This window comes from Antechinus flavipes, chromosome 6 (assembly GCF_016432865.1).
Source record: "Antechinus flavipes isolate AdamAnt ecotype Samford, QLD, Australia chromosome 6, AdamAnt_v2, whole genome shotgun sequence".
In the NCBI taxonomy this organism is placed as follows: Eukaryota; Metazoa; Chordata; class Mammalia; order Dasyuromorphia; family Dasyuridae; genus Antechinus; species Antechinus flavipes.
Genome location: NC_067403.1, coordinates 214,253,551 through 214,273,256, shown reverse-complemented (window position 1 = coordinate 214,273,256; position 19,706 = coordinate 214,253,551). Strand labels below are relative to the sequence as shown.

General features: G+C 38.0%; 1 protein-coding gene across 4 annotated transcripts in view; it reads right to left on the bottom strand.

Moving 5' to 3' along the window:
- FAR1 (fatty acyl-CoA reductase 1) overlaps nucleotides 1-17,231 on the bottom strand; it is an 89,867-nt gene extending 72,636 nt beyond the window's left edge. For 3 of the 4 annotated variants that reach the window (XM_051964080.1, XM_051964081.1, XM_051964084.1), the window contains exon 1: nucleotides 10,722-10,906. The gene's annotated coding sequence lies outside the window, so the exon portion shown is untranslated. Of the gene's footprint in view, nucleotides 1-10,721; nucleotides 10,907-17,138 lie in introns of those variants that run through there. The other variant, XM_051964082.1, reaches the window with a different exon arrangement.
- Nucleotides 17,232-19,706: the final 2,475 nt, after the last annotated feature.

Here is a 19,706-nt window from a genome sequence, read left to right as displayed (position 1 = left end):
ATTAAGCACCTAAGTGCTGGGGATACAAAGATAAAAATAAAATACTTCCTGCCCTTATCAAGAAACAGGAAAAAGACATAAAATAAAAGTAACTGGGAGAGGAGGGTGATATGAAGAATGTAGAATGCACACTAGCAACTGGATTTATCAGATTAGGAGATAGTGGTACTTAAAAATGTTAGAAGAGATTAGGGAGTCTAAGAAGCAGAAATGAGGAAGGAGGAATGTATTTCAGACTTTGCTAACTAACCACTTGTATAAAAACATAAAGACCAGAGATTTGAAAACATGTACACAGAAGAGCAAGTGAGTCAATGGCTAGAAGAGAGAACTCCTGAGATAGTAACATGTAATAAGTCTAAGAGGATAGACTGACACTAGATTTTAAATATCTTTAAGTGACAAATAAGTAGTCCTAGTGGCAATAAGAAATCATGGAAGCATTCTGGGAAAGAGAGTAAGGCCGAACCTATGTTTCAAGAATACAAACCTGGCAGTCATGCGGAGAACAAATTGGAAAGGGGAGAGACTTGGGGGAAGAAGACTCCCTCAAAAAGTTATTGGGGCAAGAAGACTCCCTCAGAAAGTTACTGTAATACACTGGTGAGAGGAATGAAGACTTCAAACTACTGAGAAGAGGTGGATAGAAATAAGGGTACAAATGTGATTAACACAGAGAAAGAAGTGACAAGACCTTGGCAACTGAATGGATATGGTCTGACAGAAAAGAAACAGTCAAGGATGACTCCAAGGTTATTTTACTGCTTTCTGCTATTTTGTGAAATGACGCTACTCAGAATCTTCTATTATTCTCCTTCAAATAAACTTCTTAACCTAGTCTATAAGGTTCTTCGCATCCTAGATTCAACCTACCTTTCCTTTTCAGTCTCATTTACATTACTTTCTGCTTCACTTTAGCCACAGTGCACATTCTTCTCATCTTTATTCACTATTAATTTGATTAGGACTTTAATCTTACCATGTTACAATTACAACTAATTACAATTAGTTAAGCAACAAACATTAAGAGCCACACTGTACATGGTGCTGAATACAAATACAAGGACTGAAATAATCCCTATTGGCAAGGAACTTGAATTTTAAAGACCCAAATTCTTAGCCTGGGGTCTGCGAATTTTTAGAAACTATTTTGATAACTATATTTCAATACGATTCATTTCTTTTGTTAGCTTACTTATGTTTTATGTATTTAAAAACACTGTTCTAAAAAAAAGGTTTGGGAGCAGCTTAGGATGCAGTAGATAGAACACTGACCCTGGAGCGAGGAGGACCCGAGTTCAAATATGGGTTCAGACACTTAACTTGTCCTAGCTGTGTGACTCTGGGCAAATCACTTAACCCCAATTGCCTCATTCAAAAAGAAAAAGAAAAAAAAAAAAAGTGGTCAGTAGGCTTCATCAGACCGCCAAATGTCATACCCCCAAAAGGTCAAGAAATCCTGGTGATAAGGCTTTTGCTATAACCAAACAGCAGATTTCTTAAAGACTCCCATTGTCAACCAGTAATTTTCTATCCATTAAAATATAGTTCATTTCATTTTTTTTTTTAATTTCAATGCTTACTTTAGCCATTACTTTCTGGTTCTCTCCTTCAAGAAAGTATGCGTATAGTATCTCTATGGAGTCTGTATTCCAAAAACATCATTAAAAAGGGGAAAGGATCTATGCAAAAAAAAAAAAAATGTTTGTAGCAGCCCTTTTTATAGTGACAAGGAAATAGAAACTGAGTGGATGCTCATCAATTGGGAAATGGCTGAATAAGTTATGGTATATTTATGTCATGAAATATTATTATTCCATAAGAAATGAAACAGCAGGATGATTTCAAAAAGGCTTGGAGATAATTACATGAATTAATGATAAGTGAAGTGGGTAGAACCAAGAGAACATTGCATATGACAACATGATTATGTGATGATCATTTATAGTGGACTTGGCTCTTCTCTGTAATATGATGATTCAAAGCAATTCCAATAGACTTGTGATTGGTGAAAGTCATTTGCTTCCAGAAAGAGAACTATGGGGACTGAGTGTGGATCAGAACAAAGTATTTTCATCTTTTTTTGGTTGCTTTTTTTTCTTTTGATCTGATTTTTCTTGCACAGCATGCATGTTAACTGTGGAAATATGTGTAGAATTATTGCACATGTTCAACATTATTGGATTGCTTGCTGTCTAGGGAAGGGGAGGAGGGAGAAGGGGAGAAGAAAAATTTGGACAGAAGATTTTACAAAGGTGAATATTGAAAACTATCTTTGCGTGTATTTTGAAAATAAAAAATCTATTATTAAAAAGAAAGTATGCATGACATATAAGAATGAGACAACTAAGGCACCTAACAAGCCTTTGGCCCTCAGTCATTTTCCAGTTTTCAATGTCTTGTTTCTGTGCCAACCTTCACACTGAAGTCACCTAATATTTAAGGCATGTGTTAAAAGACATAAGCTGACCTAGATCTTGAATAGGTTCTTCAAAGAATTTCTCTATTTCTTTGTTCTCTATTTCAGATGCTAGCACAAAAAATTTCAACTATTTTCGGGTATGTTTTCTATTGTTAACACTGAAAAAGAGAATGACCAGTATCCTATGAAATGTTTTTTTGGTAGTACTTGTGTACGTGACAAAACTAAATGTTACAACTTTTAATAACCCATTTGAGGAATGTTTTTCAGTCATATGTTCCCATGACTGAAATGTCTCTTGATTTTATTTATTGCAAGAATATCAAATGTGAATATAGTTCAGTTCTCTCCATAGATCTTAGTCATTGGATAAACTTTTCATATTTAGAGTAGCATCGAGGTACTGTGTGGTTCCAATCTGATCCTTTATGTCACTCTGGCCCTGATACTGTGGAAGCACTCCAAAATTGAATCACACAGAACACAGGGTCATTTTGTATTGTCATCTCATGAGTTACTAAAGTAAAACAAAAAAAAATTCTTAGGATCATAGTGTTAAAACTGAATGGAATCTTAGATGCTATATATCCAACTTAAGATTAAGTGTCACAAAGATAGGTAAGTGGCAAACCCAAGATTTAACCAAATTCAACATTCTTCTGTATCATACTGCTTCTAATTTAGATGAAGATATGCTAGAGATCCTTACAAATGACCATTTTTTCCTCTACCCTCCTCTACCACCATGCTATTCTTCATCACATAATTACAAATATTAAATAGTAAAACTGTAAAAAATAGTGAAATAAATTTTACCTATAGTAATTTAAAAATTATAGTAAGCCCAATTCCACAGGATAGATTTTTTTTTCCTTTCTAGAGAAGGGGTATGAGTAGGAAATGATTACAGGATGTTACTGTTATTGTTAGAAACTGGTTTTGCTTACTTATTTTTCTTTATTACAAGGAAAGATCTATATGGGATTGAGGGAAAGAACAGAACAGGAAATGACAATGATATTTTTTAAAAGGTTTTTAAATTTTTTAAAAGTAAAAATAAATATAAGGCCAAAAGTAGACCTTTACTATTCATTGAATTAATATCCCTATTTCAAAAACTTTTCAGTGGCCATGATGAACTTGCTTCTATTTACCTTGACTCTAACAAAACCATCTTTGCAACTCAAAAGGAAATAATCAAATACTATAGCAAAAAATAAATCCTACATTTTGATGTTTAAAATAGTAAAAAGTATTCTAAGCTTGCATTTCCTTCATAATACACAATTATAAATAATGAAATACTAAATAGCACATATATAAAGCTCTTTTGATCTTTACAACAATTCTGGAAGGAATTTGTTTTATTATCTGCATTTTACAAATAAGACATTGAGCAATTAATTTATTTGCCCAGTCTGAGGTATGAAATAGTTGAATTGATTATGTATATTACTAAAACAATTCGAACATGCATATGTTTCAAACTTCAACCTGTCTAAGCAGAAGGGAAAGATACAAAATTTCAACACTATTTCTTTGACCCTTTCTGTAGCACTTATTTTTACTTGCACACGTTTCCTTTTCTTTTTATTTACATCAATATTGAAGTACAGAAAATTTATTCATCCACTCTCCCTGAGGACAGGAAAAATAGGAAAATTGAGGGAGAGAAAGGGAGAAATTTAGAGAACTTTAAATTTAAACTAAAATTCTTTAAGTGTAACTCTAAGAACAATAGACTTCTTTGACAACCATAAGTTGGGAAAGAATTGAAAACTAAAGTAGGAATAGAAGCGACAAAATAGAAAATTTTAATAAAATTAACATTTTTTGTATTCATAAAAGCAATGGAGCTAGAAATAGTTATGGAGGGAAGGGAAAGAGAAATTTTCTTTCAAATATCTCATAAAAGTCTGAAGAGAATTGGTACTAATGTCAAAAAAAAACAAGAGTCATTTTAGATAATTGGTCAAAGGATATGATCTATTTTTAAAAAGAGAAATATAAACTATCTTGCAACTATAATAGAAAAGTGCTTCAATTCTCTAATGGAGAAATACAAATTAAAATTCTGAGGTTTTACCTTAAACCTACCAAATAAGCAAAGATAATACTTAATAAATATTTTATTAAGCTAAAGGCACTTTTGTTAGATGCTAGTGAAACAGTCCCTGTGCATATATACACACAATACATACTCTTAAAAACACCAAGTTATTGAAGAGGACCTAGCAGCCAGAAGAATTAAGTAAGGACTCCCACAGAAGAGCAGGTAGCACTTGGACTGTAAAGTGAAGAAAACAAGGATTTCTAAGAACTCAGGAAAGATGAGGAATTCTATCCCAAGCACAGACTGATGAGAGTCTGGCAAATGGAAGGTACAAAAAGCATGAAAGACAATCTGGTTAGGAATTGTGTGAAGAAAAGGAATATAAACTCAATCAAGATTGAAGACAAGTAGGGAAGGATTTTAATGCTACATAGGAGAATTTTTCTATGATTCCAAAGATCAAAGAGCAGCTAGGTGACACAGTAGATAACATTCCAGGCCTGGAGTGAAGAGGACTCATCTTCCTGAGTTCAGACACTTACTAGCTGTGTGATCCTGAACAAGACACTTCACCCTGATTGCCTCAGTTTCCTCATCTGTAATGACAAACCAATCCAGTATATTTGCCCAGAAAACTCCTAATGGGGTCACAAACAATAGGACACGAGTGAAAAATAACTGAAAAACAACAAAAAAGATAAAAGGGACTAACTGTAGTTATTATTGAGTAACATGAACCTTTTTCACATGAGTAAGAAAAAGAAAGACTAAAAACTCAACAATGGAACTAAGACTTGGAAGAATATATATTATTAGCCTTGTTAACTATTAGCTAGATTTATGTCAAATTACCCACTTCATTTCCCTCTCCCAACCTTTACCTTTTTCTGAAACAGAAACTTGGACTCAAATTCACTTTACCCATGATGTAAAGAATATTATACTGAATCTACTATTGAGTATTTGTCATCACTTGATCCATGCTGAGAATGTTATATGTGATGCTAGCAACTGCATCGTAAACCCTGTAACTGGGCACAAGCCCTGCATGCACAATCACATATGGGATGGAGAGCTAGGTCAAATGTCACATTCCCACAGGCCCACTATCCTCCTTCCCACTGCCTTGGCACTCATAATGCCCAGGCTTGCTTCCTAGCTCAGCATCTAGTCCAGATTTCATCCTCTGGTGTTAGGCATTTACGTCCCCAGGACTGACCCTCTTCATCATAAAGTGAAAGGTGGACCAGAGGCTAAATCTATGGTCATATGACCAATGCTCCACTTTTACAATCAATCTTCCCCTGACCCCCAAAGGAGTCAGGAAGGCAATCTTACCCCGCCAGCAGAGGCGTGTCTTTCTCGACCTCCTCTGCCCCTACATGTCCTAAGACTTAAGCTATACAATCTCTCCAGGGTTACTTCCTCATCTATCCATAATAGGCATGCACCAATGGGGATGAACCCTTTCTGTCTCCTAGGCCAGGTGGAAGCAGAGAAAGTTTTCATAGTTCTCAATGCCCCCAGCAATAGACCTTTGTTACCTTGGGGAATATCAAGATCATAGTTCCACTGAAGCAGCAGACCACATAGTTGATGTCTTAGACATGATACTCCCCACAGCTAAGTCAAACTTTTGAGTTTGGCTTTTTAAAAGACAGAAACAAAACAAGAGCAGCACCCACATATATTCAGGAGACGTATTCATGGAGTCTCTACAGGAAATAAAGGATATCTATAAGTCAAGTGCAGGACTGAGACATTAACAAACCAAGCCAATCTGGACGAAAATATGGAAGGGATTTGGAGTCTTTAAGAAAACAGGCAAAAAAAAAGAAAAAAGAAAAAAGTATTTGGAGGGAATCCTCATTAAATTTGCAGATAAAAAGACTAGGAGAAAGATAGCTAACACTTGATTATGGAGATAGAATCCAAAAGAATCTTAATAGATTGAGAACCTAATCAGATATCATTTAATAGGGATAAATATAGTCTTACTATTTAAGTATAAAAAAATCACCTTCACAAAGACAATAATTTAGGGAAACTCCTGTTAGAAGGTAGTTGTTGTTTTGAAAAAGATTTGGCAGTTTTAGAGGCCTGCAAGCTTAAAATGAGCCAGCAGTGGGATATAATAGTCAAAAAAGCTAATGTAAATGTGGGACACATCAAGAGAGCTTAGGTTTCAGGAACAGGGAAATAACAATCTTTTACCCTCATCAAAGCAGGGCAGGGCTTCTTAAACTTTTTCCACTCTGAACCCTTTTTCACCAGAGAAATTTTTTACGCGACCCTGCCTCAAATCTGAGTTAATGTAAATGTGGGGTACATCAAGAGAGCTTAGGTTTCAGAAAGAGGGAAATGACAATTGCTACTCTTTTTTGCCCTCTTCAGAGCACATGTAGGGCAGGGCTTCTTAAATTTTTTCTACTCTCAACCCCTTTTCACCAGAGAAATTTTTACATGACCCTGTCTCAAATCTGAGCCAAGTTGTTTCTGGCAGTATTTGTGTATTCACAGTGCAAATTGCACGTGGTGTATGTTCAGAACCAAGGCTGCAGTAAAAGTCCTGCAATGCAAGATGAACAACTGTTGCAAGAAACACTTCAGATTATTAGGTGCTTGATTGTGAATTTTTGGTCACTGTGTTCAGAAACCTTTTACTGTTGTCAAATCTTTCACGACCTCCATTTTAAATTATGTGAACCCATTTGGGATCATGACCCACAGTTTAGATGTAGAACACTGTATTCAGCTCAAAATGTCACAGTCTAAGGCAATGTCTACAGGAAGGCAACCTGAGTCCATGTTAAATGAAGATCAGCTAAAGGACTAAGAAGGTTTACCCTGGAGAAGACTAAGAAAAACCATATTACCTATGTTGCAATACTCGAAGAATTGGCCCAGAAGGCAGAACCAGAAGCAATCAGAAGCTGCAAAACATCCCAATTTAGGTTTGATGTTAGGGAAAAAAAACTTTCCTAATAATTGTTCTTCAATTGTGTCCACCTCTCCATGACCCTAATTGGGATTTTCTTGGCAAAGATATTGGAGTGGTTTTCCATTTCCTCCTCCAGTTCATTTTAGAAATCAGGGAACTGAAGCAAATGGAATTAGCCAATAATGTCTAGAGCTGAATTTGAACTTGAATCCCCCGATTCAACAGCCAGAATCCAATCTGCCATACCATCCAGCTGCACCTTCCTAACAATGAGGGCTGTCCAAAAGACGAATGGGCTGCCTTGAGGGATAGTACATTTTCCCTTGGTGGAGAGATCACCAAGCAAAGGCTATAATGCCACTTGTCAGATTATGGTCTAATGGGATTCCTTTTGTATATGGGTAAAAACAGATGTCTGCTGAGGTGCCTTCCATTTCTCAGATTCTGTTATTCTAAGATGCCCAGATTGCTCAGGCCTGGAGAAAGGCCAACAGCCTATGTCATGTGTGAATTCTCAGAGGGAAATTGTTAGGTCAGCAGGGAACCAAGTAAACTGAAAAACAACCAAGTCCTGACCCTCTCCCCCCACTGGTGCTAACATGAATATGGACTATTCTGGTTTTTAAGAGGGCCCACTACTGGATATAATTGTTTGATGCCCTCTAGAAAGAGGAGGCTCAAATATGATTCGATGTTTTTGTTTTGTTGAAGGAATCTGCTCTGGTAATGATAGGCTGAAGTCAGCACCAAACCAACTCTTGAGCTAATAGTATTAAGCATTTCCACTTCTGAAATCAGGAAATGCTCTATGATTTAGGACTTGGATTTTTGTTATGGTGGCAGTAGTGATTTTTTTTTTAATAGCTTAGATTTAAGAAAGTAATGGAGATAATCTTAATAATGCAGCATGAACTTAAAAACGTGTCCTGCATACAATTTTTTAAAAATTCAGAGTCAGCGGATAAATATTGAACACTATGACTTATACACGGTGTCAAAATGACCTTCAGTACCTAAAGAGAAATTTAGGTCTGTTAAAGTGACATTAATTGAATTCTGATATTTCCAGAGTAGTACATGAGTGGGAACAAAATAAATTAGAGAGTTTGAAATTTAGCTCCCCTCCCTCAGACACTAAATAGGATCCATTATGTCAGAGATGACCTGATATACAAGATACAGATAAAATTGGAGGGCTGAACCAGATTATCTCTGAGGTCTTTCTCTCTTAGCCCTAGAAAATTATGACTCACCTTATATATAACAGGGATTGAATAGATGTTTGTTGAACTGATTCATTTTCTGTCAATTAGGCGCTCCTTAGCGACTGTCTAAATTGCTCCTTGGAATTAAATAAGATGGCAATGGAAAATGAGTAATTCTCTAAGGACATAAAAGATTATCTCTTTGGACAATACAATTTCTAACCTACTGATGTCAATCTCTAGATCACTAAAGGTACTTCTCGCTGACCAATTTTTATAGTTTTTATCTATGCCAAGTTACCACAGTTGTCCTTCACAGAAATACATAGAAATCAGCACAAAAAACATTTTTAAACTTTTTTTCTCTTTTAAAAATGTTTTCTTTTTTTTAAAAAAAAAAGTGTTTTCTACACCATGGTCACTTCCTTTCTAAAAGCAGAACCTTTTCTAATAATAATATCACCATTTATATAGCTCCTATTATATTCCAGGCTCAAGGCCAAGTACTTTACAAATATTATCTCATTTGATTCTCACAACAAATCCTGAGGGAGGTGCTATAATGATTCCCATTTTAAACATGAGGAAACAGAGAGGTTAAGTGACTTGTCCAAGGTCACATAACTATTAAGTGTGAGGTCAAATATGAACGAGGTTCTTTCAGATTTTGGCCCAGCTCTCTCTCTCCTGGACCACCTAACTGTCAGTAAAGTGGAAATAAAGCAAAAATAAAGAGATCCACTGCAACACTCTGCCCTTCTAATCCAAAATCTCTCCATTAAAAGGAGGACATATATTTCATTACTGCTCTGTGGAACAACGGCTGATCATTACACTTAATCAATGCCTTTTATTATCGCTTTCATTTGCATTATGTACTCATATGTTACCACTCTTCTGGTTCTGTTAAGCCACACAAAATGATGACTGACATTCTATACCAACTTGTAGACCACGCGAAAGATGCTCACAAAATTTCCTTCAATTTTTGATATTCTTTGATTATCAATGTTGTCTAAAAATAATACTGAAATCTGTTACAATTTCTTCAAGAATGTATTTTATCACTAATTTCTCATGAAGAAAAGCAATTAAACAATCTCAAAATCCAGAGATGAAATCATCAATTCGGGCAGAAATTTCTTTTTTTTTTCTGTTCTTTGAAAAAATAACATTTTGTATCTGTTTTGAGTCCCAGTGTCTATAGTCTATTCCATCAATTCAGTGAAAGCAGCTGCCAAAACATTCCCTTCTAACATCCTCACTAAGAACACACACAGCCTTGCTTAGATATCAAATAGCATTCGGTACTTTTTTGTGAATTCATAAGATTCTATTTCACAGCTTAGTTATTTGAGTATTGCTGTGTACCCCTTCTGGTCCATAAACTTCAGAAGGGCAAGAATAGTGGTTTTACCTTCCCCCCTCCAAGGTCCTAGTACAGTGCTATGTACAGAGAACAGGTATTTAATAAATGTTTGTTGAACTAAATATTCAATTTCAATGTCTAATTCTAGATATTCATTTAAAACTATAATCCTTACTTGTCCCAATGAAATAAAGAATAAAGCAAGATAGCTACAATTGACCCTCCCCAAACTTCTCACAGCATTCTGCCTGAACTTTTCTTTGCATTTCAATCCCTCTCATATCACAGTTATTTGTGCACATGTCTCCCCATTAGAGTGAAAGTTTCTTGAAAGGAACCTGTGTATCAGACTTCACTTTGTATTCCCAGCACCAAAGGGCATACAATGTACACCGCAGATACCTGAATAATATTTCTGGATTAGAACTAATTTCGATCAATTTAACTTCCATATAATAAACATGGTTCTTAATTTCTGAATCATTTCTGTTAATAATTATTAAATTGGCTTGCAAAAGCTAAGTACTACAGTAAAAACATGATAGGAATTCCCTCTTTTGCTAAGCACTTTACCACATACCCATTTCTTTTGACCTCTCTAAAACTGAATAAAAATCAAGAGTCTATTCTTTAAATCCCACAAAATTTCCCTAATATGCCTAAGGCTATTAGAGACAAGGGTCTCACAAGCCCACAAAAAGCCACAAAAAGCCACAAATTTAACAAATTACCTCCTTCTTGAGACTACAATAAAAGGCAATGTTCTGTAGCAGTGCTGTCCTGGAGAGGCAGAAGACCAGGTCTTTGGCCTTGGTTGTACTTAATAGGTTATATGACTTCGGACATATCATTTCCCATTTTAGAGGCCTCCTCAAATTTCTGAGATCCTTTTCAGTTTTAATACTGATTCTAAAAATGTTCTGAGAAAAAAAAAAAGAAAACCACTTTAATATTCATACTCAAGGCATATTGGACAAATATCACTTAGAAAGAAGTGATCCCATAAGAGCAGACCATGACAGAACAAGTCTACTGATAGTTGTACTGTTCAGTCTTTTGAGGATTTTAAAGTTCATCATTTGCTAATTCATTCTTACTATACAGGAGCACAAATTCAAGGGACTCCATCTATAATGAAGTAATTAACATTTCTTCCTACCACAACTTTTTTTTATTAAAGCTTTTTATTTTCTTTTTTTTTTTTTTAAAGCTTTTTATTTTCAAAACATATGCATGGATAATTTTTCAACATTGATCCTTGCAGAACTTTGTGTTCTAAATTTTTTTCCTCCCTTCCCCCCACCACCTTGCCCAGATGGCAAGTAATCCAATATATGTTAAACATGTGCAATTCTTCTATGTATGTTTCTACAGTTATCGTGCTGCACAAGAAAAATTGGATCAAAAAGGAAAATAATGAGAAAGAAAACAAAATGCAAGCAAACAACAACAAAGAGTAAGAATGCTATGTTGTGGTCCACACTCAGTTCCCATGGTCCTCTCTCTGGTTGTAGCTGGCCCTCTTCATCACAAGACCATTGGAACTGGCCTGATTATTCACATAATCTTGTTACTGTGTACAATGATTTCCTGGTTCTGCTCATTTTACTTAGCATCAGTTCGGTAACTCTCTCCAGGCCTCTCTGAAATCATCCTGCTGATCATTTCTTATAGAACAATAATATTCCTTTATATTCATATGCCATAACTTATTCAGCCATTCCCCAACTGATGGGCATCCACTCAGTTTCCAGTTTCTTGCCACTACAAAAAGGGCTGCCACAAACATTTTTGCATATGTACCACCACCCTTTTTAAAAATTGTTTATATGAAAATGAACCTTATGCTAGGACCAATAACATTTCTGTTATTACTCAGGCAATATTTCACACAATGTCAAAGATTTCTAGTGGTAAATGTCCATACTAAAGTCCCTTTGGGCTCTAAATTTATGATCCTACTATATCAAAGAGAGGCAAGTTGGCATTAATAGATAGTGGTTGCCTTGAAGTGCAGAAATCACCATCACATTAGCTGTGATCCTATGAACAAGTCACTTATATGAAACCCAGTCAACTCTTGACAAGTTACAGCTAAGTTGCTCATCAGCATCATGAGTTTTTCTACATTGGAAATTTTGAAACTGGTGAAATTATAGCTCTGGACAACTCCCCAAAATTGTCATCTGATCACAAATCCTATCTTTTTGTTTCATTCTCTTCTTTCTTTTATTACCAAATAAATGTCTTTACTTCTCCATATAAATCCTAAGAGAATGTTGGATTGGGGGTAAAATAAAAATAACAAAAATACTACTTTACACACTAATTGATCAAATCACTTAATCTCTCTCTTTCAGGTATCCTCTTCTATAAAATGGAGCAAATGATGGTCCCTACCTCAAAAAGATTTAAGGACCAAATAAGAGAATATAAGCAGATTTTGAGTTCTTCAAGGGAAGAGTCTTTTATCCTTTTCTTTATCCCTAACACTTAGCACAGTGCCTGGTACACACAGGAGTTGCTTAATAAATGCATTGCCCTAAAGCCCTAAATAAATAGGAGCTATTATTATTATTACCCACTTTTCAGGCTACTGTTCAAGTACTTTGATTTCCTTTGCAAACCAAGGCTCATTCATGCACTTTATGTCACATATAGCTTTGACACATGCCTCACCCACTGTTCTGTATATGTGATGGAGTGGAATAAGTGCTGTGTCTGATAGTCAAAGACTGTCAATTCTACTACTTACTACTTAATGTGACCACAGGTAAGCTGCTTCTCTAGTCCTGTTTCTTCATCTGTAAATTGTGGGGGTTGGATTACATGATCTCTGAGATCTAAATCTGTAATCCTGTATGTCATCTTACCAAATATAAGTTCCTAGAAGGTAAGGGCCATCTTACATTTCTTTTGTGTATTCCTGTATACAGAAATAGTGTTAGATAGTGCTAGACATGACAAGCATCTGTGACTAAATAAATGAAATCTATGTCTTTGAAGACAATGTTGACATTTATTTCCAAGTTACTTGGTTTAACACTAGCATTACTTCCTTGCCTAACAAATAAAACAGGATAACCAGAAAGCTCAGCAAATGCAGGTTATACTAGTTCAATGAATTCACTTGTTAATTCAAAATGAAGTAGAAAAACCTTTTGTTTCAAATCTGAGATTATCTGCCAAAATATGCTGAACATAATTTAGTACTTGGTGATTAAAGACTCCACTCTAGTCATAGTTATGAAATACCATCTTCATACTAACCTTATACTTCAATAGTCCTTCAACTATCCTTTCTTCTCTCTTTATCTAAGTGCAGGACTAGTGTATACAAAGTTTTTTCTATTGTAGAGGAATGAATCACACAGGGTAAAAATCCAGGGTCACTTAAATTTTTTAAAAATTTAGCTTTTAAAAACAAAAAGCAAAACATTCTATTTATCAACTTTTAAATTTAATAATATGAGACTGCAATAAGCTCAACAGCAGTAAGATAAGTGGTGCAGTGGATATAGCACCAGCCCTGAAGTTAGGAGGACCTGAGTTCAAATCTGGTCTCAGATACTTAATACTTCATGATTATGTGACCTTGGGCAAATCACTTAACCCCAATATGTTTCAGCAAAAAAGAAGAAAGAAAGAAAGAATAATAAATAAATACTTTAATTAATATAATTTATAATTGATTATACTTTGGGGCATGATGGGAAAAACTGGTGAAAGACAATGTCCCAGAGATTGTGGGATTAAGGTGAAGGTCATATCCAAACAAATGACAGAGCTCTCCACCTCTGGGATTAGGACAATAGGCCCAATGTATAGTTAACATGTACCAGGCACACACTCTTGGTAATGAATAAATCCTTAACATCAGGTTTTTGTATTTTTTGGTGGGATTGTATGTGTGTTATGTGTCTTGTGTGTGAGTCTGTGTGCAAAAGAGAATGAGAGTGAAAAAAAAAATTTTTTTTCTCTTAAAATTCAAGGATAGGGAAAAAATTATTGAGGATTTCAGCTGACCAAACACATAAACTTAGCTTTATGAATTTCAATATTTCAAATGACCTAAATTGCTACCTGGTTGTGGGACCAAGCAAATCTAATGAATCAAGAAATTATGCAACTGATGCAGGAGGAATGAAAAGGAAAGAGGAGAACATTCAAGAAAATCATAGTAGGTCTGCCCTACTAGTAATATCACCCCCATCCTGAAAATAAGGAAACTAAGGCCCAGAGAAGGCAAGTTGATGTGTCCATAGTCTCATAAACAATATGTATCAGAGGGAAAATTCAAGTCCAGTTCTTCCTGACTACAAGCCCAGCAATCAATTTACCACCACCCAGTGCATCTCTCACTGTTAATTATGCAAGACTCAACATCATCCAATGATCTCTTAACTGTCTAAATTGGACTGACTCTTCACTTTTCAAACTTCTGGGATTCGTCAGCTTTGATTTATTCTGCTAATCAATTCCTCAAAACTCACACCCTTGACTTCCCCAATATTTTTCTTTCTTGGTAATATTCATTCCTCTCAATTATTATTCTTGACTCTTCTGCTTATAAGCTATTAATTATTAACAAATGCAACCTAATATTCAGTCCTTCCACTTCTCTCACCAATCTCATGGTTTCAACATCTTTGGGAAGACAAATCTGCATCTGCAAAATTCTCCTAAATCCAATCAACTTTACAACTCCACCTGAAATTCAATCTCAGTCACATCTTCTCCTGATTCACCAATATCAATGACACTAATATCCTCAAATTCTCCCAGATTGAAATGTTTCTAATTGTGCTTCTAATCCTTTGCTTCAAAACCACATTTAGTCCGAGTTAATCATCTTTTAAGTATGTGGCCCCCTAGTTAGTATCACTGCTCTTACAGACTAAACTTTTAAGTTTATTATTCATGCATATAGCTGCTCTTTTTCAACTATGTGAAAATCAGTATCTTCTTCAAATACTATTTTCAACTTGTTCCTGTGCTCAAGAGACTCTGTTAGTCTTCAGCAATTTCTTGTTCAAATCTTAACCTCATTTTTTTTTGTTTCCCCACAATTCCATACCTTGCATTTGATATTTTCCTTTCACATCACCAAACTTGAATCTTTCCCCAACTTTTCTGATAATGCATGTTATCAAAATATGGCTTCAAAATGTAGTTCAAAATTCACCATCTAGGGATTCCTTAATTATTAAAAAATCATAGATAGCAAGAGCAGGAAAAGACAGTAGAGGTCAATTAGTCCAACTCCTTTTTACAGAAGTCAGGATGATCATTCAGTACCCAGTCTCAAAGCTGAGATTTTTAATCTAGATTCTCAGATTTCAAATCCAATTGTCTTTCTACAACACATGTTAATCTTTCTTTTGTTTGTTTTATATTTCAATTCTTCAAAATTGATTTATTCTATTTATATTGTGGTTAAATGTCCCAGAATCAGTGTATAGCATCACCAAAAAAAAAAAAAAAAAAAAAAAGTGTTTAATTGTAAAGTAAAGCTATTTCCTTGTTAACTGATAGCCCAGAATGTAACAGTGCTGTACCAATCTGTTTACAACACAAGATACTGAAGATTAATCATTCAATACAACAAATTAATTTCTTTGGTTTCAGTTCAGGCAACAGTAGCATTCTAAGTCACAAGCCATCTACTAAAGAACACAACACAAAAAAAGTCAAGAAACCTGGAAGAGAAAAAGCAAAGTATATTTGTGACACTGTTAAAAATCCTTTTAGCATGTCATTTTACGATGAGAATCCTACAAGACAAGGATGTGACTTTCTAAATACTATTTTTATAATTAAGTTCTACAACAACTAAACAGTTTGACAGACATGTCAAGTTTGTTTTTTTTTTTAAATCAGATTTCACTTATTCTGTAGCATATTATTTCCACTTAGGCATTTATCACTAATCCTTCTTCAGTCACTTTCAGGTGTGTTATATGTATATTGGTTCATATACACATATGCATACATACAAAATACCACACGCATAAGTACATGTATAAAACGACCACTTAGTTAAGAAAGCACTGCTACCTTAACACAGAAGAGTTGTAGTCTCTTGCAATATTAACTTTTTAGATGCAACAAATTTTAAAAAGTACAGTTACTCAAAACTTTCGCTGCTTTCACTGCTACCTCATAAAAAGAATGCCAGTCTTCCCACAAATTGAGATAAAATTTTGTTTTGTTTTCTGTATTGGCAAGGAAGGCAGGTAAAGGTACGAGGCTGCATGGTGGTTTTTGCAATTTAACACATGCATATATTTGTGCACATAGACACACATTCATAGTTGGCATGATATATATGGTGCTTGGCACTGAGCCAGTGCCCTAAGCCACTCACAGAATCTCAGCCCCATAGTGGCAGACACAGATAAAGTTTGGAGCACCCCAATGACCCTTCGGTGCCCGGCCAAGGATTTCGCCATCCACAGACGCCCATCACTCTCCCCTGGGGCTCACACAAACCACCAGGACCACTTCTCTACCTACCTGCTCTCTCCTACCTCATTTCTTCCCACTATTAAGTACTCATTTCTCCCTCCCCAGACCCCACCCCACCTTCCCGAGCCCAGCCAGCATCCACTTGGGCAGACTCCCCTTCCTGCGCCCCCGGCCCCGGCGGGAGTCCTACTTGCTAAAGGAGGCTCCGGCTCCCCCCACACGCCGCACATTCCCAGCCCCCGGGGCACACGCTCCAGAAAGACTCGGTGGGTCGCGGCCAGCTCTAGGATCGTCCTTTCCAAAGTCCGCTCTCCCGGTTCTGGCCCCGCTTTCCTTCCACCACCTAGCCCCGAGGCACGGGTTCCCTCCATCTCCCGACTCCCCAGCGCGCGGCCGCAGGCGACCAGGCCCCTCCCCGGCCTCGCCCTTCCCTCCCTCGGGGTCTCTCGGAAGCAGCACCTCGGCGAGACGCTTTGCCAAAGCCGGGTCTGTGACGCTGGGAGAAGCTCGGGGGCTCCGCGGGGCCACGACCCCCGCCTGCCCGGCCGACTTGGGGCCGGGGCCTCGCAGCCAGGCTGGCTTCCCGGCCGCCGGGCCCGGACTGATGGGAGGAGGAGGGCGGGCTTTTCTCTCATTCCCATTGCCGCTGCCCCCCAGCTCGACCCCTCCCGTCCTCTCACCGAAATCCCGGGGGGACCAGGCCGCGTTCACCCTCTCCCCTGTCCAGCGATGCTTCCTTCGGCCGCCGCCGCCGCCGCGCTCTCCTCACTCCCCTTCCCACCGCCCCCGACCGGCAGCTGAAGAGCGGACAGACAGCGGCGCTCCCATTGGCTGTCACCGAGCCTCGCGTCAGCCGGCACCGACCCGGACCGCAGAATGCTATTGGCTAGCCAGACGCCTCGTTCCCACGGCTCAATTTTATTGGTGCGCGGTAGCCCCTGGCTCCAGGACCGCTCTTCCTCCTCCCTCCTCCTTCTTCCCTCCTCCTCAACCCGTTTGGATGAGGTTCGGAGGGGGTGAGAGAGAGGAGCTACAGAGGAGGTCCAAGGGGCTAGTCTGGCGGCCAATCGGGGTTCCGCTAGTCGGTCGGAAGGAGGCTTCCGGACCTGGACCCGGACCCGCACCCGGACCCGAGGGAGGGGCCTGTCTAGCCAATGGGCGTGTGCCCCACGGCCTGGGCCTCCAACCGCTTGGGGGCCCGCCCCGGCCTGGGCTGCTGGCCAGGGCCCCACCCGACCCATGGGCCTGGAAGGGGAACCTTGCGACGAAGGCGGCCGTGAATGGCTCGGGATGCCCCCAGGAAGGGCCCGAGGCCTTCCTTGAACCAGGACTCCGTCAGAGGAGCGCTGGCTGAGGGCCATTGTATGCACGGTGCCATGGCAATGCCTACGTGGGCCCCCGGGCATCATAGTGACTTCTGGGGAGGGGGAAGGAGGCGGCCAGCCTGGAGCCAGGGTGTGAGAGGCGGAGGTGGCGTCCTGCCCTGCTGGGCAGGTTGTCGCCTCCCGCCCTCGCGCTGCCCATTCACTCGCGCACACCTGTAATGTCACCTGTGCGCGAGAGCCAGAAGAGCCCAGGACTGAGGCAGCCCCCTTTGCAGAGACCCCTTCAGCCGGGTGATTTCCGCTGATAGCACGGTAACTCACTTTAGATCGGGCTACGGCGCTGCTAGGGATGGGAAGAGCCGAGATGGCTACAGATGCCCCAGAGTTCAGCGGACCCCCGAACAGATCAGCTGCTGCAGCCTCCTTCCCACGACCATCAGCCCCTCGCATCTTACAGCTTTTAGAAACGATAGTTAACATCTGTCCGAGGGAGCACCAAGGACCTGCCAAGACTGGGGACGGAGAGAGAAATCAATTTCTAGGAAGTCAGAGCGAGCCATGGATTTCTTTTTCAAATTTTTTGCCTTGGTTGCCATGGCCAAATAATCAGGAAAGTGGCCAACCTTACTCCATTGCTAAGCCTCTCAGTACTTAACTAGGAAAAACAGATGAAGTGTCCCTTGCCCTGTCCTTAGGACTTGAGGACTATCTCACATGGTAAAACTTAATCGAATTGGTGCTTTGCTGGCATAGCTATTGATAATTCAGGGTCACTTCCGTTTCAAAACTTCAAAATATCAATGGAGTAGTAGATCAGTTAATATCAAGAACAAGTTCTGGGGAACTAAGTCAAATTTATAAGAATAAAAGCCATTCCCAAACTAATAAATGAATATGAACAAGCAGTTTTTTGGAGGAAGAATTAAAAACTATCAATAGACATATAAAAAATTCCCTAAATCAATAATCAGAGTAATGAAAATTAAAACAACTCGACTAAATTGACAAAAAACCAAAAGGACAATGACAAATACTGGAGGCACTGTAGGAAAATAGGTACTTTTTAATGCTTTGAGCAGTGAATTGGTCTAATTTTGAAAAGTAATTTGGAGCAGTTATACTCCAATGAATAATTGATTATACATACCTTTTGACTTGGTTAAGTCTGTACCCTCAAGAGGCCAAAGAAAAAAGGACCAATATGTACAGAAATCTTAGTTCTTTTGTGGTGGCAAAAAGAAAAAAAAAGGAAAAACAGAGGGTGCCCAATAATTTGTTGAATACCTGTACAAGTTATGGTATAGGAATGTGAATACTATCTTCTTGTAAGAAATGATGAAAAAGGCTGGTTTCAGAAAAGGCTGAGAACACATGTATGAACTAATGGGATGAAGTAAATACTAGAAAAACAATTTGTAGAATAACAATATTGCAAAGATAATTAATTCTGAAAAACTTAGGAATTCTGATCAACACAATAAGCTGCTACAATTTCAAAAGGACCCATGATGAAGCACTTGTATGAGGATTTGTTTTGCTTGGACTGTACATATTTATAACAGGTTTTGGTTTTTGGTTTTCTCAGTAGAAAGGAGGACAGGATGAAAGGAAGAAATTCAGAACTGAAAATTGAATCTTAAGAAAATTTAAATCAAATTTTAGAAGGGTAAATAATAGATGTTTAACAAAAACTCAGCTACTGTGGTTTCACATAGGATAGGTTAGGCAAGATGTATGGCAAGTGTTGTGAGAGCTTGATATACTTTTGATATGTGCTGTCATCATAATGGGTATTATAAATGCATATTATAAATAAAGTACATTGTATAGATTTTTTAATGCCAAAGAAAAGTGATCCTGCCCTGAAGAGTTTCCAACATAAATGAAAAGAGTTGAAAATGTGATGGAATGAACACACCAAAA